At 42.6% G+C, this 22,616-nt stretch overlaps 1 non-coding gene across 1 annotated transcript; it reads right to left on the bottom strand.

Annotated features, from left to right (window-relative positions):
* Window positions 1-27: 27 nt before the first annotated feature.
* On the bottom strand, window positions 28-98 carry TRNAG-GCC (transfer RNA glycine (anticodon GCC)). Its single transcript has one exon. It is a non-coding gene; the product is annotated as a tRNA-Gly (tRNA).
* Between the last annotated feature and the right edge of the window lie 22,518 nt (window positions 99-22,616).

Below are 22,616 nucleotides of genomic sequence, written 5' to 3'. Positions count from 1 at the left end.
GGAGAAAAGAGAAAACAAAAGAAAAATTGCACCAGCCGGGAATCGAACCCGGGTCTGTACCGTGGCAGGGTACTATTCTACCACTAGACCACTGGTGCTTGACTGATAGCTGTCAAAATTCTTGTGTATAATATTTGTGCCTTAGAGAGGATCTGGGTACGGCCAGCGGCCCACCGCACTCTCCGCCGAATCAATCTTGTCTTGGGCCCTCAGGCGACACCTATCATGCATGGGCCGGCAGTAGTAAGAAGGTCCTTGGATGCTGGAAAGTTAAACCATGTTGTAGATTTTTGGAGCACCCCATTTTGTATAGTTTATTAAAAAACACATTTGAAGTTTCAGAAAATTCGGAAAAGAATTTTACATGATCATATGGGTGTATATTATTCATGTGTAAAGTTTGGTGATGAAATAAGTTAACTTGTGAGCTATACAAAAACGACAAAATGGTGATTTTAAATAATACATGCAATGTTCATCTCTTTTTTTTGAGTGAAAAATGTTCATCTTTCTAGAATCATGATTTTATCATTTTTTGTGTAACTCACATGGTTACTTATTTTCATCACTGGAATTTGCACATGTGTAATATACATCCATAACATGCTACATTTAAAAAAATGAGACTTCAAAATATCATTTTGGTAGTATTCAAAATATAGGGCTTACTAGAGCTCGTGCACCAAAGTGACTTTTTAAACCATACTCTCCTATCTCCACAAGTGAATGAAACTCGCAATGGGAATGAGCCGACGTTACCCATTGGGACACTGGTCCGACAAATAATTTCAAGGCTGATGCGTCTTCTGGGTCGACTTCAAAAAACAAACTGGGCCAAGGGAGCCGCGGTCATCATCGACCCACCAGGACAAGAGGGTCGACCCAAACTTTGTTGTCAAAGGTTATAGTCTGTCGTTACAATGCACATACCTTTGCAAAGTTGTCACCCTTGTGCTTATATGAAAATTTCAAACTACCGACCAACACTTTTTTTTTCAAAGTTACACATATGCTACATTATGTTGCAAATGATTCATGGTAGAAATAGAATTGGAGATGCATATGTTCCTTTTTTTTTCTTAACTTACTGAAAATCCCCACGACTAAATGATGCTAGAAATAACGTTTTTATTTTTAGAAACTTTCTTGGGAATAAGGAAGACCGTTATCAAATAGTAGCAAGAGAATCTATTATGGTGGATAGAAGGATAAGGCAGTCACCCTTATTACGTAGCTTTGCTTTCCAGACGACAGGGTATTTGTGGAAGATTTTCAGGATTGCCGTGAAGGCATCAGAGGGGAGTCGAGTAGGAGAGAGTGGCAATCCAAGGTAGATTTGGGGGAAAGAAGAAATTGGAAAATGCAATGTTTCCGCAATTGTTGTTTCACAGTCAGTCATATAAATTCATTGGGACATAGGGGGTTTTAGAAAAGTATATTGAGAGACTAGTGGCTAGGGTGAAATCTTGCATGATGTTTTTGGGAGCGGATGTACTGGCAGGAGTTGCCTCGGCAATGATGAGGGTGTCGTCGGCGTATTGCGGGTGTTTGGAGTTAGGTATGTGCAGATGGGGTGGTGATGTACTAGAGGGTGGGAATTCTGGTGGATAAGTTACTTCACAAGGCCATCCATTATGATAAAGAGGTATGGGGAAAGGGGGTCTCCTTGGCCCAGAACGTTTTTGCAGTTGATCAAGTTTCCCAAAATACCATTAAGCATTATGACGGTTTTACCAGTGGATAGGATGTTTTGGATCCAAGAACAATAGAGTTCTAGCATTCCTCGTTGAAGTAGAATTTTGTTTAGGGTGGATGACGAAACTGAGTTGAAGGCTTTACAAAAGTCTAGCTTTAGAACCTAGGAACTAATTATGTCAGTGATGTAGGAATTTTTTTTGCTATATTCCTACCGGAGATGAAGCCTATTTGGTCTACGTGTACGATGTGGGGTATTTATGGTTTGAGCAAATTGTGTAGAACCTCAGCGACCACTTTGATCAGAGAGTTCTGAAGAGAGATTGGCCTATAAAAGTCAGGCATAACGGTGGAGTCTTTTTTGGGTAGAAGGACGATATGAGCTTTGCTTCGGGCGTTTTGTTTGTGTCTGCAGATGAAATAAGTCAGACAAGACAACAAGGGGAGGATGATTGGTTTTAGAATAGACCAGAATTTCTGATAAAAGGCTAGTTCGAAGCTATCATGACATGGGCTTGCTTGAGGGTTCATTTGGAGGAAGGCCTCTTTGATTTCCCCCTCGGAGAAAGGGGCAACCATGGAGGAGAGTTGCGTGACAAGGCATTGGTAGAGGTCGGTGAGGTTAATATTATAAGTTTTGTCTGGCGAGAGCCTAATGCTTTGCATAAAGTAGGATTTTAGAAGGGTTTCTTTTATCGTGAGGTATAAACTTTGTCATTGTTGTTTATGTTGGGGAACGTAGTAATTTCAAAAATTTCCTACGCACACGCAAGATCATGGTGATGCATAGCAACGAGAGGGGAGAGTGTATCCACGTACCCTCGTAGACCAAAAGCGGAAGCGTTAGCACAACGCGGTTGATGTAGTCGTACATCTTCACGATCCGACGGATCAAGTACCGAACGCACGGCACCTCCGAGTTCAGCACACGTTCAACCCGATGACGTCCCTCGAACTTCGATCCAGCCGAGTGTTGAGGGAGAGTTTCGTCAGCACGACGGCGTGGTGACGATGATGATGTTCTACCGACGCAGGGCTTCGCCTAAGCACCGCTACAGTATTATCGAGGTGGACTATGGTGGAGGGGGGCACCGCACACGGCTAAAAGATCAAATGATCAATTGTTCTGTCCATGGGGTGCCCCCCTGCCCCCGTATATAAAGGAGCAAGGGAGGAGGAGGCCGGCCCTAGGAGGGGCGCGCCAAGGGAGTAGGATTCCTACTCCTAGTTGGAGTAGGTTTCCTCCTTTCCTAGTCCAACTAGGAGAAGGGGGGAAAGGGGGAAAGAGGAGAAGGAAGGGAGAGGGGGGTCGCGCCCCAAACCCCTTTTCCAATTCGGACTGGGCTTGGGAGGGGCGCGCGCCACCTCCTGGCTGCTGCCTCTCCTTCCCACTAAGGCCCATTAAGGCCCAATACTTCTTTCCCGTATTCCCGTAACTCTCCGGTACTCCGAAAAATACCCGAATCACTCGGAACCTTTCCAATGTCCGAATATAGTCGTCCAATATATCGATCTTTACGTCTCGACCATTTCGAGACTCCTCGGCATGTACCCGATCTCATCCGGGACTCCGAACTACCTTCGGTACATCAAAACACATAAACTCATAATATAACCGTCATCGAACTTTAAGCGTGCGGACCCTACGGGTTCAAGAACTACGTAGACATGACCGAGACACATCTCCGGTCAATAACCAATACCGGAACCTGGATGCTCATATTGGCTCCCACATATTCTATGAAGATCTTTATTGGTCAAACCGCATAACAACATACGTTGTTCCCTTTGTCATCGGTATGTTACCTGCCCGAGATTCGATCGTCGGTATCTCAATACCTAGTTCAATCTCGTTACCGGCAAGTCTCTTTACTCGTTCCGTAATACATCATCCCGCAACTAACTCATTAGTTACAATGCTTGCAAGGCTTATAGTGATGTGCATTACCGAGTGGGCCCAGAGATACCTCTCCGACAATCGAAATGACAAATCCTAATCTCGAAATACGCCAACCCAACAAGTACCTTTGGAGACACCTGTAGAGCACCTTTATAATCACCCAGTTACGTTGTGACATTTGGTAGCACACAAAGTGTTCCTCTGGTAAACGGGAATTGCATAATCTCATAGTCATAGGAACATGTATAAGTCATGAAGAAAGCAATAGCAACATACTAAACGATCAAGTTCTAAGCTAACGGAATGGCTCAAGTCAATCACAATATTCTCCTAATGATGTGATCCCGTTAATCAAATGACAACTCATGTCTATGGTAAGGAAACTTAACCATCTTTGATTAACGAGCTAGTCAAGTAGAGGCATACTAGTGACACTATGTTTGTCTATGTATTCACACATGTATTATGTTTCTGGTTAATACAATTCTAGCATGAATAATAAACATTTATCATGAAATAAGGAAATAAATAATAACTTTATTATTGCCTCTAGGGCATATTTCCTTCAGTCTCCCACTTGCACTAGAGTCAATAATTTAGTTCACATCGCCATGTGATTTAACATCAATAGTTCACATCACCATGTGATTAACACCCATAGTTCACATCGTCATGTGACCAACACCCAAAGGGTTTACTAGAGTCAATAATCTAGTTCTCATCGCTATGTGATTAACACCCAAAGAGTACTAAGGTGTGATTATGTTTTGCTTGTGAGATAATTTTAGTCAACGGGTCTGTCACATTCAGATCCGTAAGTATTTTGCAAATTTCTATGTCTACAATGCTCTGCACGGAGCTACTCTAGCTAATTGCTCCCACTTTCAATATGTATATAGACCGAGACCTAGAGTCATCTAGATTAGTGTCAAAACTTGCATCGACGTAACCCTTTACGACGAATCTTTTGTCACTTCCATAATCGAGAAACATATCCTTATTCCACTAAGGATAATTTTGACCGCTGTCCAGTGATCTACTCCTAGATCACTATTGTACTCCCTTGCCAAAATCAGTGTAGGGTATACAATAGATTTGGTACACAGCATGGCATACTTTATAGAACCTATGGCCGAGGCATAGGGAATGACTTTCATTCTCTTTCTATCTTCTGTCGTGGTCGGGCTTTGAGTCTTACTCAATTTCACACCTTGTAACACAGGCAAGAAACTCTTTCTTTGACTGTTCCATTTTTAACTACTTCAAAATCTTGTCAAGGTATGTACTCATTGAAAAACTTATCAAGCGTCTTGATCTATCTCTATAGATCTTGATGCTCAATATGTAAGCAGCTTCACTGTGGTCCTTCTTCGAAAAACTCCTTTCAAATACTCCTTTATGCTTTGGAGAATAATTCTACATTATTTTCCGATCAACAATATGTCATTCACATATACTTATCAGAAATGTTGTAGTGCTCCCACTCACTTTCTTGTAAATACAGGCTTCACCGCAAGTCTGTATAAAACTATATGCTTTGATCAACTTATCAAAGCGTATATTCCAACTCCGAGATGCTTGCACCAGTCCATAGATGGATCGCTGGAGCTTGCATATTTTGTTAGCACCTTTAGGATTGACAAAACCTTCTGGTTGCATCATATACAACTCTTCTTTAATAAATCCATTAAGGAATGCAGTTTTGTTTATCCATTTGCCAGATTTCATAAAATGCGGCAATTGCTAACATGATTCAGACAGACTTAAGCATAGATATGAGTGAGAAACTCTCATCGTAGTCAACACCTTGAACTTGTCGAAACCATTTCCGACAAGTCTAGCTTTGTAGATAGTAACACTACTATCAGCGTCCATCTTCCTCTTGAAGATCCATTTAATCTCAATGGAACGTCGGTCATTGGGCAAGTCAATCAAAGTCCATACTTTGTTCTCATACATGGATCCCATCTCAGATTTCATGGCCTCAAGCCATTTTGCGAAATCTGAGCTCACCATCGCTTCTTCATAGTTCGTAGGTTCGTCATGGTCTAGTAACATGACCTGCAGAACAGGATTACCGTACCACTCTGGTGCGGATCTCACTCTGGTTGACCTACAAGGTTCGGTAGTAACTTGATCTGAAGCTTCATGATCATCATCATTAGCTTCCTCACTAATTGGTGTAGGTGTCACAGGAACCGGTTTCTGTGATGAACTACTTTCCAATAAGGGAGCAGGTACAGTTACCTCATCAAGTTCTACTTTCCTCCCACTCACTTCTTTCGAGAGAAACTCCTTCTCTAGAAAGGATCCATTCTTAGCAACGAATGTCTTGCCTTCGGATCTGTGATAGAAGGTGTACCCAACAGTCTCCTTTGGGTATCCTATGAAGACATATTTCTCCGATTTGGGTTTGAGCTTATCAGGATGAAACTTTTTCATATAAGCATCACAACCCCAAACTTTAAGAAACGACAACTTTGGTTTCTTGCCAAACCACAGTTCATATTGTGTCGTCTCAACGGACTTAGACGGTGCCCTTTTTAACGTGGATGCAGCTGTCTTTAATGCACAACCCCAAAACGATAGTGGTAAATCGGTAAGAGACATCATAGATTGCACCATATCTAATAAAGTACGGTTACGATGTTCGGACACACCATTACACTGTGGTGTTCCAGGTGGCACGAATTTGTGAAACTATTCCACATTGTTTTAATTGAAGACCAAACTCGTAACTCAAATATTTGTCTCCGCGATCAGATCGTAGAAACCTTATTTTCTTGTCACGATGATTTTCCACTTCACTCTGAAATTCTTTGAACTTTTCAAATGTTTCGGACTTATGTTTCATCAACTAGATATACCCATATCTGCTCAAATCATCTGTGAAGGTCAGAAAATAACGATACCCACCGCGAGCCTCAACACTCATCGGATCGCATACATCAGTATGTATTATTTCCAATAAGCCAGTTGCTTGCTCCATTGTTCCGGAGAACGGAGTTTTAGTCATCTTGCCCATAAGGCATGGTTCGCAAGCATCAAGTGATTCCAAAATCCCATCAGCATGGAGTTTCTTCATGCGCTTTACACCAATATGACCTAAACGGTAGTGCCACAAATAAGTTGCACTATCATTATTAACTTTGCATCTTTTGGCTTCAATATTATGAATATGTGTATCACTACGATCGAGATCCAACAAACCATTTTCATTGGGTGTATGACCAAAGAAGGTTTTATTCATGTAAATAGAACAACAATTATTCTCTAACTTTAATGAATAACCGTATTGCAATAAACATGATCAAATCATATTCATGCTCAACGCAAACACCAAATAACACTTATTTAGGTTCAACACTAATCCCGAAAGTGTAGGGAGCGTGCGATGATGATCATATCAATCTTGGAACCACTTCCAATACACATCGTCACTTCACCCTTAACTAGTCTCTGTTCATTCTGCAACTCCTGTTTCGAGTTACTACTCTTAGTAACTGAACCAGTATCAAATACCGAGGGATTGCTACGAACACTAGTAAAATACACATCAATAATCTGTATATCAAATATACCTTTGTTCACTTTGCCATCCTTCTTATCCGCCAAATACTTGGGGCAGTTCCGCTTCCAGTGACCAGTCCATTTGCAGTAGAAGCACTTAGTCTCAGGCTCAGGACCAGACTTGGGCTTCTTCACTTGAGCAGCAACTTGCTTGCCGTTCTTCTTGAAGTTCCCCTTCTTCCCTTTGCCGTTTTCTTGAAACTAGTGGTCTCGTCAACCATCAACACTTGATGTTTTTCTTGATTTCTACCTTCGTCGATTTTAGCATCACGAAGAGCTTGGGAATTGTTTCCGTTATCCCTTGCATATTATAGTTCATCACGAAGTTCTACTAACTTGGTGATGGTGACTAGAGAATTCTGCCAATCACTATCTTATCTGGAAGATCAACTCCCACTTGATTCAAGCGATTGTAGTACCCAGACAATCTGAGCACATGCTTACTACTTGAGCTATTCTCCTCCATCTTTTAGCTATAGAACTTGTTGGAGACTTTATATCTCTCAACTCGGGTATTTGCTTGGAATATTAACTTCAACTCCTGGAACATCTCATATGGTCCATGACGTTCAAAACGTCTTTGAAGTCCCGATTCTAAGCCGTTAAGCATGGTGCACTAAACTATCAAGCAGTCATCATATTGAGCTACCCAAACGTTCATAACATCTGCATTTGCTCCTGCAATAGGTCTGTCACCTAGTGGTGCATCAAGGACATAATTCTTCTGTGCAGCAATGAGGATAAACCTCAGATCATGGATCCAATCTGCATCATTGCTACTAACATCTTTTAACTTAGTTTTCTCTAGGTACATATCAAAAATAAAACAGGGAAGCAACAATGCGAGCTATTGATCTACAACATAATTTGCAAAATACTATCAGGACTAAGTTCATGATAAATTTAAGTTCAATTAATCATATTACTTAAGAACTCCCACTTAGATAGACATCCCTCTTATCTTCTAAGTGATCACGTGATCCATATCAACTAAACCATGTCCGATCATCACGTGAGATGGAGTAGTTTCAATGGTGAACATCACTATGTTGATCATATCAACTATATGATTCACGCTCGACCTTTCGGTCTCAGTGTTCCGAGGCCATATCTGTTATATGCTAGGCTCGTCAAGTTTAACCTGAGTATTCCACGTGTGCAACTGTTTTGCACCCGTTGTATTTGAACGTAGAGCCTATCACACCTGATCATCACGTGGTGTCTCAGCACGAAGAACTTTCGCAACGGTGCATACTCAGGGAGAACACTTATAATTTGATAATTTAGTGAGAGATCATCTTATAAAGCTACCGCCGAACTAAGCAAAATAAGATGTATAAAAGATAAACATCACATGCAATCATAATATGTGACATGATATGGCCATCATCATCTTGTGCCTTTGATCTCCATCTCCAAAGCATCGTCATGATCTCCATCGTCACCGGCATGACACCATGATCTCCATCATCTTGATCTATATCAATGTGTCGTCACATAGTCGTCTCGCCAACTATTGCTCTTGCAACTATTTCTATCGCATAGCGATAAAGTAAAGCACTTATTTGGCACTTGCATCTTATGCAATAAAGAGACAACCATAAGGCTTCTGCCAGTTGCCGATAACTTCAACAAAACATGATCATCTCATACAACAAAATATAGCATCATGTCTTGACCATATCACATCACAACATGCCCTGCAAAAACAAGTTAGACGTCCTCTACTTTGTTGTTGCAAGTTTTACGTGGCTGCTACGGGCTGAGCAAGAACCGTTCTTACCTACGCATCAAAACCACAACGATAGTTTGTCAAGTTGGTGCTGTTTTAACCTTCGCAAGGACCGGGCGTAGCCACACTCAGTTCAACTAAAGTTGGAGAAACTGACACCCGCCAGCCACCTGTGTGCAAAGCACGTCGGTAGAACCAGTCTCGCGTAAGCGTATGCGTAATGTCGGTCCGGGCCGCTTCATCCAACAATACCGCCAAACCAAAGTGTGACATGCTGGTAAGCAGTATGACTTATATCGCCCACAACTCACTTGTGTTCTACTCGTGCATATTACATCAACGCATAAAACCTGGCTCGGATGCCACTGTTGGGGAACGCAGTAATTTCAAAAATTTCCTACGCACACGCAAGATCATGGTGATGCATAGCAACGAGAGGGGAGAGTGTGTCCACGTACCCTCGTAGACTGAAAGCGGAAGCGTTAGCACAACACGGTTGATGTAGTCGTACGTCTTCACGATCCGACCGATCAAGTACCGAACGCATGGCACCTCCGAGTTCAGCACACGTTCAGCCCGATGACGTCCCTCGAACTCCGATCCAGTCGAGTGTTGAGGGAGAGTTTCGTTAGCACAACGGCGTGGTGACGATGATGATGTTCTACCGACGCAGGGCTTCGCCTAAGCATCGCTACAGTATTATCGAGGTGGACTATGGTGGAGGGGGGCATCGCACACGGCTAAAAGATCAAACGATCAATTGTTGTGTCCATGAGGTGCCCCCTGCCCCCGTATATAAAGGAGCAAGGGAGGAGGAGGCCGGCCCTAGGAGGGGCGCGCCAAGGGAGTAGGATTCCTACTCCTAGTTGGAGTAGGTTTCCTCCTTTCCTAGTCCAACTAGGAGAAGGGGGGAAAGGGGGAAAGAGGAGAAGGAAGGGAGAGGGGGGTCGCGCCCCAAACCCCTTTTCCAATTCGGACTGGGCTTGGGAGGGGCGCGCGCCACCTCCTGGCTGCTGCCTCTCCTTCCCACTAAGGCCCATTAAGGCCCAATACTTCTTTCCCGTATTCCCGTAACTCCCCGGTACTCCGAAAAATACCCGAATCACTCGGAACCTTTCCGATGTCCGAATATAGTCGTCCAATATATCGATCTTTACATCTCGACCATTTCGAGACTCCTCGTCATGTCCCCGATCTCATCCGGGACTCCGAACTACCTTCGGTACATCAAAACACATAAACTCATAATATAACCGTCATCGAACTTTAAGCGTGCGGACCCTACGGGTTCGAGAACTATGTAGACATGACCGAGACACATCTCCGGTCAATAACCAATAGCGGAATCTGGATGCTCATATTGGCTCCCACATATTCTACGAAGATCTTTATTGGTCAAACCGCATAACAACATACGTTGTTCCCTTTGTCATCGGTATGTTACTTGCCCGAGATTCGATCGTCGGTATCTCAATACATAGTTCAATCTCGTTACCGGCAAGTCTCTTTACTCATTCCGTAATACATCATCCCGCAACTAACTCATTAGTTACAATGCTTGCAAGGCTTATAGTGATGTGCATTACCGAGTGGGCCCAGAGATACCTCTCCGACAATCGGAGTGACAAATCCTAATCTCGAAATACGCCAACCCAACAAGTACCTTTGGAGACACCTGTAGAGCACCTTTATAATCACCCAGTTACGTTGTGACATTTGGTAGCACACAAAGTGTTCCTCTGGTAAACGGGAGTTGCATAATCTCATAGTCATAGGAACATGTATAAGTCATGAAGAAAGCAATAGCAACATACTAAACGATCAAGTGCTAAGCTAATGGAATGGGTCAAGTCAATCACAATATTCTCCTAATGATGTGATCCCGTTAATCAAATGACAACTCATGTCTATGGTTAGGAAACTTAACCATCTTTGATTAACGAGCTAGTCAAGTAGAGGCATACTAGTGACATTATGTTTGTCTATGTATTCACACATGTATTATGTTTACGGTTAATACAATTCTAGCATGAATAATAAACATTTATCATGAAATAAGGAAATAAATAATAACTTTATTATTGCCTCTAGGGCATATTTCCTTCAGTTTAAAGTTAGAATGGAATTTTCCGGAGCCGTTGAAAGGCGGAGACATGAAAGAATTTGATATTCTCACATCCATCTATAGTTTCTCTTCATGCGTAAGTGCGAGTAGGTATCTTTATGTTTAATTGTTTGTTGTAAAACAACGATAACAACATTCCTAAGTCTCAATTCATATGCGAAGAGCGGACAATTTTCCTCCTACAATTTGATATAATCGATAAACGCTATTATGTTTTGGACTTTGCTAACTTCCACCCAGTCGGAAGTTAGCAACAGATCTGCATAATTTTCACCTTTCCTAATTGGCATGCATGCATCAGCTTCATCTTATTTTTTTAGGCATGTCCACTGTCTACTAGCAGTTAATTAGCAGCTACTAATTATATGCAGAAAAAACAAAATTGATGATGTCATCAAAGATTCTTTCCAATGCGAAAATTCAAAATATTTTGTAGCTCAAACCGTCGCTCCGATTGAAAACCGTTTTGATATAAAAGATTCGTCGCAAGAAGATCTTCGAAACAAGATCCCATATTAATATGTTTCGATGACTTTTTTGGGGTCAAAAGTTATCAGGCTTAGGCTAATTAAGTTATCACGTCTCTGGTTCATAAGTTACCATCTTGTTTATATAGAAATTACCGGGGCTTAAAAATGGTCAACCAACCTTCTCCACACGTGTAAATGAACTAGAGGACATAATAGCTGATGTAATCCTAGATCCCCCCTATTTCAAAATTTCAAAATGTTTTGTAGCTCAAATCGCCGGTTCAATCGAAAAACCGTTTTCACATAAAAAATTGTCACGACGAGAGCTTCGAAACTAGATCCCATGTTCATATGTTTCGAGCGGATCAAAAGTTACCACTTCTAGGCTAACTAAGTTATAACACATGTGCGACATATGTTACCATGTTATTTACACATATATTACCGGGGCATAAACCTGGTTACTCTAACCTTCTTATCAGGTCAGGTTAAAGTTACTGCGATGATTGTGCATGTGTTATCACGTATACGATGTGTATAGTACCAAATTTACACGAAAGTTGTCGGGGCATGTTTTTAAACAACTTCCTCGCCAAAGTTATCAGGGCCGAGGCACATAAGTTATCAAGTCTGAGATGTGTGAGTTACCACGCTATTCACACAAGCTGCCGAGGGGATATTTCATCAACCTCTCCCCCATGCCAAAGTTATCATGACCGAGGTACTCAAGTTATCAGGTCTGCGATATGTGAGTTACCATGCTATTAACATAAAAATTAACGGTGATATATTTCATCAACCCCCCCCCCAACACACACACCCCATGCCAAAGTAATCAGCACCGAGGTACAATCAGGTCTGCTATGTGTGAGTTACCATGTTATTCACACAAAAGTTAACAGTGGTATATTTCATCAACCCCCCCCCCCCCACACACACACACACCTCATGCCAAAGTTATCAGCACCCGGGTACATAAGTTATCAGGTCTGCGATGTGTGAGTTACCATGCTATTCACACAAAAGTTAATGGTGGTATATTTCATCAACCCTCCCCCCTCCCCCCCATGCCAAAGTTATCAGGACCTGTGTACATAAGTTATCAAGTGTGTGATATGTGAGTTATCATGCTATTCACATGAAAGTTATCACGGGATATTTTATCAATCACCCCTGAGCCCTCTCCCCGCGCTAAAGTTACTAGGACCGATGTACATAAGTTATCAGGTCTGCGATGCGTAAGGTATCATGCTATTCACACAAAACCTACCGGGGGTATATTTCAGCACCCCCCCCCCCCGCGCGCGCTTCCTTCAATGTAGTGGAGAAGGCGGCCCCGTGCCTTCTTGATCGCGGGCGGCAACTGCTCCTTGGCGGTGAGGCGGTGGTGACGATATGGCGCGTCCATGCGGCCATACCGGCTATGTGGCGGGGTCGCCGCGGTGGTGCGGGGGCTAGGTGATACGTCTCCAACGTATCTATAATTTTTTATTGTTCCATGCTATTATATTATCAGTTTTGGGTGTTTAATGGGCTTTATTATACACTTTTATATTATTTTTGGGACTAACCTACTAACCCAAGGCCTAGTGCAAATTGCTGTTTTTTTTTCTATTTCAGTGTTTCGCCGAAAAGGAATATCAAACGGAATCCAAACGGAATGAAACCTTCGGGAGAGTGATTTTTGGAACAAATGTGATCCAGTGGACTTGGAGTGGACGTCAAGAAAGATACGAGGAGGCCACGAGGAAGGGAGGCGCGCCTGCTCCCCTGGGCGCGCCCCCCACACTCGTGGGCCCCTCGTGGTTCCCCTGACCGACTTCCTTCGCCTATATATACTCATATACCCTGAAAACATCTAGGAGCACTACGAAACCCTATTTCCACCACCGCAACTCTCTATACCCATGAGATCCCATATTGGGGCCTTTTGCGGCGCTCCGCCGGAGGGAGAATCGATCACGGAGGGCTTCTACATCAACACCATAGCCTCTCCGATGATGTGTGAGTAGTTTACCTCAGACCTTCGGGTCCATAGTTATTAGCTAGATGGCTTCTTCTCTCTCTTTGGATCTCAATACAAAGTTCTCCTCGATCTTCTTGGAGATCTATTCGATGTAACTCTTTTTGCGGTGTGTTTGTCGAGATCCGATGAATTACGGGTTTATGATCACGGTTATCTATGAACAATATTTGAATCTCCTCTGAATTCTTTTATGTATGATTTGTTATCTTTGCAAGTCTCTTCGAATTATCAGTTTGGTTTGGCCTACTAGATTGATCTTTCTTACAATGGGAGAAGTGCTTAGCTTTGGGTTGAATCTTGTGTTGCTCCATCCCAGTGACAGAAGGGGAAACGACACGTATTGTATTGTTGCCATCGAGGATAAAAAGATGGGGTTTATATTATATTGCTTGAATTTATCCCTCTACATCATGTCATCTTGCCTAATGCGTTACTCTGTTCTTATGAACTTAATATTCTAGATGCATGCTGGATAGCGGTCGATGTGTGGAGTAATAGTAGTAGATGCAGAATTGTTTCAGTCTACTTTGTCGCGGACGTGATGCCTATATACATGATCATGCTGAAGGAAATATGCCCTAGAGGCAATAATAATGTATTATTTATTTCCTTGTATCATGATAAATGTTTATTATTCATGCTAGAATTGTATTAACCGGAAACATAATACATGTGTGAATATATAGACAAACAGAGTGTCACTAGTATGCCTCTACTTGACTAGCTCCTTAATCAAAGATGGTTATGTTTCCTAACCATAGACATAAGTTGTTATTTAATTAACGAGATCACCTCATTAGGAGAATGACGTGATTGACTTGACCCATTCCGTTAGCTTAGCACTCGATCGTTTAGTATGTTGCTATTGCTTTCTTCATGACTTATACATGTTCCTATGACTATGAGATTATGCAACTCCCGTTTACCGGAGGAACACTTTGTGTGCTACCAAACGTCACAACGTAAATGGGTGATTATAAAGGTGCTCTACAGGTGTCTCCAAAGGTACTTGTTGGTTTGGCGTATTTCGAGATTAGGATTTGTCACTCCAATTGTCGGAGAGGTATCTCTGGGCCCACTCGGTAATGCACATCACTATAAGCCTTGCAAGCATTGTGACTAATGAGTTAGTTGCGGGATGATGTGTTACGGAACGAGTAAAGAGACTTGCCGGTAACGAGATTGAACTAGGTATCGAGATACCGACGATCAAATCTCGGGCAAGTAACATACCGGTGACAAAGGGAACAACGTATGTTGTTATGCGGTCTGACCGATAAAGATCTTCGTAGAATATGTGGGAGCCAATATGGGCATCCAGGTCCCGCTATTGGTTATTGACCGGAGACGTGTCTCGGTATTGTCTACATAGTTCTCGAACCCGTAGGGTCCGCACGCTTAACGTTACGATGACAGTTTTATTGAGTTTTGATGTACCGAAGGAGTTCGGAGTCCCAGATGAGATCGGGGACATGACGAGGAGTCTCTAAATGATCGAGACGTAAAGATCGATATATTGGACGACTATATTCGGACTTCGAAAAGGTTCCGAGTGATTCGGGTATTTTTCGGAGTACCGGAGAGTTACGGGAATACGTATTGGGCCTTATTGGGCCATACGGGAAAGAAGGAAAAGGGCCTCAAGGGTGGCCGCACCCCTCCCCTTGGTCTGGTCCGAATTGGACTAGGGAAGGGGGGCGCTCCCTTCCTTCCTTCTCTCTTTCCCTTCCTCTTTTCCTATTCCATATGGGAGGTGGAATCCTACTAGGACTAGGGAGTCCTAGTAGGACTCCACACTTGGTGCGCCCCCTCCTAGGGCCGGCCTCCTCCTCCCTTGATCCTTTATATACGGGGGCAGGGGGCACCCCAGGGACACAACAATTGATCCTTGAGATCTCTTAGCCGTGTGCGGTGCCCCCCTCCACCATATTACACCTCGATAATACCGTTGCGGAGCTTAGGCGAAGCCCTGCGTCGGTGGAACATCATCATCGTCACCACGCCGTCGTGCTGACAAAACTCTCCCTCAACACTCGGCTGGATCGGAGTTCGAGGGACGTCATCGAGCTGAACGTGTGCAGAACTCGGAGGTGCCGTGCGTTCGGTACTTGATCGGTCGGATCGTGAAGACGTACGACTACATCAACCGCGTTGTGATAATGCTTCCGCTATCGGTCTACGAGGGTACGTGGACAACACTCTCCCCTCTCGTTGCTATGCATCACCATGATCTTGCGTGTGCGTAGGAAATGTTTTGAAATTATTACGTTCCCCAACAGTGGCATCCGAGCCTGGTTTTATGCGTTGATGCTATGCACGAGCAGAACACAAGTGAGTTGTGGGCGATATAAGTCATACTGCTTACCAGCATGTCATACTTTGGTTCAGCGGTATTGTGAGATGAAGCGGCCCGGACCGACATTACGCGTACGCTTACGCGAGACTGGTTTCACCGTTGCGAGCACTCGTTGCTTAAAGGTGACCGGCGGGTGTCTGTCTCTCTCACTTTAGTTGAACCGAGTGTGGCTACGCCCAGTCCTTGCGAAGGTTAAAACAGCACCAACTTGACAAACTATCGTTGTGGTTTTGATGCGTAGGTAAGAACGGTTCTTGCTAAGCCCGTAGCAGCCACGTAAAACTTGCAACAACAAAGTAGAGGACGTCTAACTTGTTTTTGCAGGGCATGTTGTGATGTGATATGGTCAAGACATGATGTGATATAATTTGTTGTATCAGATAATCATGTTTTGTAACCGAGTTATCGGCAACTGGCAGGAGCCATATGGTTGTCGCTTTATTGTATGAAATGCAATCGCCATGTAATAGTTTTACTTTATCACTAAGCGGTAGCGATAGTCGTAAAAGCAATTAGTTGGCAAGACGACAACGATACTATGATGGAGATCAAGGTGTCGCGCCGGTGACGATGGTGATCATGACGGTGCTTCGGAGATGGAGATCACAAGCACGGTGCTTCGGAGATGGAGATCACAAGCACAAGATGATGATGGCCATATCATATCACTTATATTGATTGCATGTCATGTTAATCCTTTATGCATCTTATCTTGCTTTGTTTGACGGTAGCATTATAAGATGATCCTTCACTAAATTATCAAAGTATAAGTGTTCTCCCTGAGTATGCACCGTTGCAAAAGTTCTTCGTGCTGAGACACCACGTGATGATCGGGTGTGATAGGCTCTACGTTCAAATACAACGGGTGCAAAACAGTTGCACACGCGGAATACTCAGGTTAAACTTGACGAGCCTAGCATATAACAGATATGGCCTCGGAACACGGAGACCGAAAGGTCGAGCGTGAATCATATAGTAGATATGATCAACATAGTGATGTTCACCATTGAAACTACTCCATCTCACGTGATGATCGGACATGGTTTAGTTGATATGGATCACGTGATCATTTAGAGGATTAGAGGGATGTCTATCTAAGTGGGAGTTCTTAAGTAATATGATTAATTGAACTTAAATTTATCATGAACTTAGTCCTGATAGTATTTTGCAAATTACGTTGTAGATCAATAGCTCGCGTTGTTGCTTCCCTGTGTTTATTTTTGATATGTTCCTAGAGAAAAATTATGTTGAAAGATGTCAGTAGCAAAGATGCGGATTGGATCCGTGATCTGAGGATTATCCTCATTGCTGCACAGAAAAATTATGTCCTTGATGCACCGCTAGGTGACAGACCTATTGCAGGAGCAGATGCAGACGTTATGAACGTTTGGCTAGCTCAATATGATGACTACTTGATAGTTTAGTGCACCATGCTTAACGGCTTAGAATCGGGACTTCAAAGACGTTTTGAACGTCATGGACCATATGAGATGTTCCAGGAGTTGAAGTTAATATTTCAAGCAAATACCCGAGTTGAGAGATATGAAGTCTCCAACAAGTTCTATAGCTAAAAGATGGAGGAGAATCGCTCAACTAGTGAGCATGTGCTCAGATTGTCTGGGCACTACAATCGCTTGAATCAAGTGGGAGTTAATCTTCCAGATAAAATAGTGATTGACAGAATTCTCTAGTCACCATCACCAAGTTAGTACAACTTCGTGATGAACTATAGTATGTAAGGGATGACGAAAGTAACTCCCGAGCTCTTCGCGATGCTGAAATCGACGAAGGTAGAAATCAAGAAAGAGCATCAAGTGTTGATGGTTAACAAGACCACTAGTTTCAAGAAAAGGGCAAAGGGATAGAAGGGGAACTTCAAGAAGAACGGCAAGCAAGTTGCTGCTCAAGTGAAGAAGCCTAAGTCTGGTCCTAAGCCCGAGACTAAGTGCTTCTACTGCAAAGGGACTGGTCACTGGAAGCGGAACTACCCCAACTATTTGGTGGATAAGAAGGATGGCAAAGTGAACAAAGGTATATTTGATATACAGATTATTGATGTGTACTTTACTAGTGTTTATAGCAACCCCTCGGTAATTGATACTGGTTCAGTTGCTAAGAGTAGTAACTCGAAACGGGAGTTGCAGAATAAACAGAGACTAGTAAAAGTGAACAAAGGTATATTCGATATACAGATTATTGATGTGTACTTTACTAGTGTTTATAGCAACCCCTCGGTAATTGATACTGGTTCAGTTGCTAAAGAGTAGTAACTCGAAAAACGGGAGTTGCAGAATAAACAGAGACTAGTAAAAGGCGAGGTGACGATGTGTGTTGGAAGTAGTTCCAAGATTGATATGATCATCATCGCACACTCCCTGTACTTTCGGGATTAGTGTTGAAACTAAATAAGTGTTATTTGGTGTTTGCGTTGAGCATGAATATGATTTGATCATGTTTATTGCAATACGGTTATTCATTTAAATTAGAGAACAATTGTTGTTCTGTTTACATGAATAAAACCTTCTATGGTCATACACACCAACGAAAATGGTTTGTTGGATCTCGATCGTAGTGATACACATATTCATAATATTGAAGCCAAAAGATGCAAAGTTAATAATGATAGTGCAACTTATTTGTGGCACTGCCGTTTAGGTCATATTGGTGTAAAGCGCATGAAGAAACTCCATACTGATGGGATTTTGGAATCACTTGATTATGAATCACTTGATGCTTGCGAACCGTGCCTCATGGGCAAGATGACTAAAACGTCGTTCTCCGGAACTAAGGAGAGAGTAACAGATTTATGGAAATCATACATACAGATGTATGTGGTCGGATGAATATTGAGGCTCGTAGCAGGTATCATTATTTTCTGACCTTCACAGTTGATTTGAGCGGATATGGGTATATCTACTTAATGAAACAGAAGTCTGAAACATTTGAAAAGTTCATATAATTTCAGAGTGAAGTGGAAAATCATCGTAACAAGAAAATAAAGTTTCTACGATCTGATTGTGGAGAAGAGTATTTGAGTTACGAGTTTGGCTTTCAGTGAAAACAATGTGAAATAGTTTCACTACTCACGCCACCTGGAACACCACAGTGTAATGGTGTGTCCGAACGTCATAACCGTACTTTATTGGATATAGTGCAATCTATGATGTCTCCTACCAATTTACCACTAATCGTTTTGGGGGTTATGCATTAGAGACAGCTGCATTCACGTTAAATAGGGCACCATCAAAATCCGTTGAGACGACGCCTTATGAACTGTGGTTTGGGAAGAAACCAAAGTTGTCGTTTCTTAAAATTTTGGGGTTGCGATGCTTATGTGAAAAAGTTTCATCCTGATAAGCTCAAACCCAAATCAGAGAAATGTGTCTTCATAGGATACCCAAAGGAGACAGTTGGGTACACCTTCTATCACAGATCCGAAGGCAAGACATTCGTTGCTAAGTATGGATCCTTTCTAGAGAAGGAGTTTCTCTCGAAAGAAGTGAGTGGGAGGAAAGTAGAACTTGATGAGGTAACTATACCTGCTCCCTTATTGGAAAGTAGTTCATCACAGAAACCAGTTTCTGAGACACCTACACCAATTAGTGAGGAAGTTAATGATGATGATCATGAAACTTCAGATCAAGTTATTACTGAACCTCGTAGATCAACCAGAGTAAGATCCGCACCAGAGTGGTACCGTAATCCTGTTCTGGAGGTCATGTTATTTGACCATGACGAACCTACGAACTATGAGGAAGCGATGATGAGCCCAGATTCCGGGAAATGGCTTGAGGCCATGAAATCTGAGATGAGATCCATGAATGAAGAACAAAGTATGGACTTTGGTTGACTTGCCCAATGATCGGCGAGCCATTGAGATTAAATGGATCTTCAAGAGGAAGACAGACAGTGATAGTAGTGTTACTGTCTACAAAGCTAGAATTGTCGCAAAAAGGTTTTCGACAAGTTCAAGGTGTTGACTACGATGAGAGTTTCTCACTCGTATCTATGCTTAAAGTCTGTCCGAATCATGTTAGCAATTGCCGCATTTTACGAAATCTGGCAAATGGATAAACAAAACTGCATTCCTTAATGGATTTATTAAAGAAGAGTTGTATATGATGCAACCAGAAGGTTTTGTCAATCCTAAAGGTGCTCACAAAATATGCAAGCTCCAGCGATCCATCTATGGACTGGTGCAAGCATCTCGGAGTTGGAATATACACTTTGATAAGTTGATCAAAGGATATATACAGACTTGCGGTGAAGCCTGTATTTACAAGAAAGTGAGTGGGAGCACTACAGCATTTCTGATAAGTATATGTGAATGACATATTGTTGATCGGAAATAATGTAGAATTATTCTGCAAAGCATAAAGGAGTGTTTGAAAGGAGTTTTTCAAAGAAAGACCTCGGTGAAGCTGCTTACATATTGAGCATCAAGATCTATAGAGATAGATCAAGACGCTTGATAAGTTTTTTCAATGAGTACATACCTTAACAAGATTTTGAAGTAGTTCAAAATACAACAGTCAAAGAAAGAGTTCTTGCCTGTGTTACAAGATATGAAAGAGTAAGACTCAAAGCCCGACCACGGCAGAAGATAGAACGAAAATGAAAGTCATTTTCTATGCCTTGGCCATAGGTTCTATAAAGTATGCCATGCTGTGTACCAAATCTATTGTATACCCTACACTGATTTTGGCAAGGGAGTACAATAGTGATCTAGGAGTAGATCACTGGACAGCGGTCAAAATTATCCTTAGTGGAATAAGGAAATGTTTCTCGATTATGGAAGTGACAAAACGTTCGTCGTAAAGGGTTACGTCGATGCAAGTTTTGACACTAATCTAGATGACTCTAAAGTCTCGGTCTAGATACATATTGAAAGTGGGAGCAATTAGCTAGAGTAGCTCCGTGCAGAGCATTGTAGACATAGAGATTTGCAAAATACTTACGGATCTGAATGTGACAGACCCGTTGACTAAAATTATCTCACAATCAAAACATGATCACACCTTAGTACTCTTTGGGTGTTAATCACATAGCGATGTGAACTAGATTATTGACTCTAGTAAACCCTTTGAGTGTTAGTCACATAGAGATGTGAACTATGGGTGTTAATCACATGGTGATGTGAATTATTGATGTTAAATCACATGGCGATGTGAACTAGATTATTGACTCTAGTGCAAGTGGGAGACTAAAGGAAATATGCCCTAGAGGCAATAATAAAGTATTATTTATTTCCTTGTATCATGATAAATGTTTATTATTCATGCTAGAATTGTATTAACCGGAAACATAATACATGTGTGAATATATAGACAAACAGAGTGTCACTAGTATGCCTCTACTTGGCTAGCTCGTTAATCAAAGATGGTTATGTTTCCTAAACATAGACATAAGTTGTTATTTGATTAACAAGATCACCTCATTAGGAGAATGACGTGGTTGACTTGACCCATTCCGTTAGCTTAGCACTCGATCGTTTAGTATGTTGCTATTGCTTTCTTCATGACTTATACATGTTCCTATGACTATGAGATTATGCAACTCCCGTTTACCGGAGGAACACTTTGTGTGCTACCAAACGTCACAACGTAAATGGGTGATTATAAAGGTGCTCTACAGGTGTCTCCAAAGGTACTTGTTGGGTTGGCGTATTTCGAGATTAGGATTTGTCACTCCAATTGTCGGAGAGGTATCTCTGGGCTCACTCGGTAATGCACATCACTATAAGCCTTGCAAGCATTGTGACTAATGAGTTAGTTGCGGGATGATGTGTTACGGAACGAGTAAAGAGACTTGCCGGTAACGAGATTGAACTAGGTATCGAGATACCGACGATCAAATCTCGGGCAAGTAACATACCGGTGACAAAGGGAACAACGTATGTTGTTATGCGGTCTGACCGATAAAGATCTTCGTAGAATATGTGGGAGCCAATATGGGCATCCAGGTCCCGCTATTGGTTATTGACCAGAGACGTGTCTCGGTCATGTCTACATAGTTCTCGAACCCGTAGGGTCCGCACGCTTAACGTTACGATGACAGTTTTATTGAGTTTTGATGTACCGAAGGAGTTCGGAGTCCCGGATGAGATCGGGGACATGACGAGGAGTCTCTAAATGGTCGAGACGTAAAGATCGATATATTGGACGACTATATTCGGACTTCGGAAAGGTTCCGAGCGATTCGGGTATTTTTCGGAGTACCGGAGAGTTACGGGAATACGTATTGGGCCTTATTGGGCCATACGGGAAAGAAGGAAAAGGGCCTCAAGGGTGGCCGCACCCCTCCCCTTGGTCTGGTCCGAATTGGACTAGGGAAGGGGGGCGCTCCCTTCCTTCCTTCTCTTTTTCCCTTCCTCTTTTCCTATTCCATATGGGAGGTGGAATCCTACTAGGACTAGGGAGTCCTAGTAGGACTCCACACTTGGTGCGCCCCCTCCTAGGGCCGGCCTCCTCCTCCCTTGATCCTTTATATACGGGGGCAGGGGGCACCCTAGGGACACAACAATTGATCATTGAGATCTCTTAGCCGTGTGCGGTGCCCCCCTCCACCATATTACACCTCGATAATACCGTTGCGGAGCTTAGGCGAAGCCCTGCGTCGGTGGAACATCATCATCGTCACCACGCCGTCGTGCTGACAAAACTCTCCCTCAACACTCGGCTGGATCGGAGTTCGAGGGACGTCATCGAGCTGAACGTGTGCAGAACTCGGAGGTGCCGTGCGT

The sequence above is a fragment of the Aegilops tauschii genome, chromosome 3 (genome assembly GCF_002575655.3).
Source record: "Aegilops tauschii subsp. strangulata cultivar AL8/78 chromosome 3, Aet v6.0, whole genome shotgun sequence".
Taxonomy (NCBI): domain Eukaryota; kingdom Viridiplantae; phylum Streptophyta; class Magnoliopsida; order Poales; family Poaceae; genus Aegilops; species Aegilops tauschii.
The sequence above is the reverse complement of the archived record's forward strand: the minus strand, read 5'-3'. Positions and strand labels throughout refer to the sequence as shown.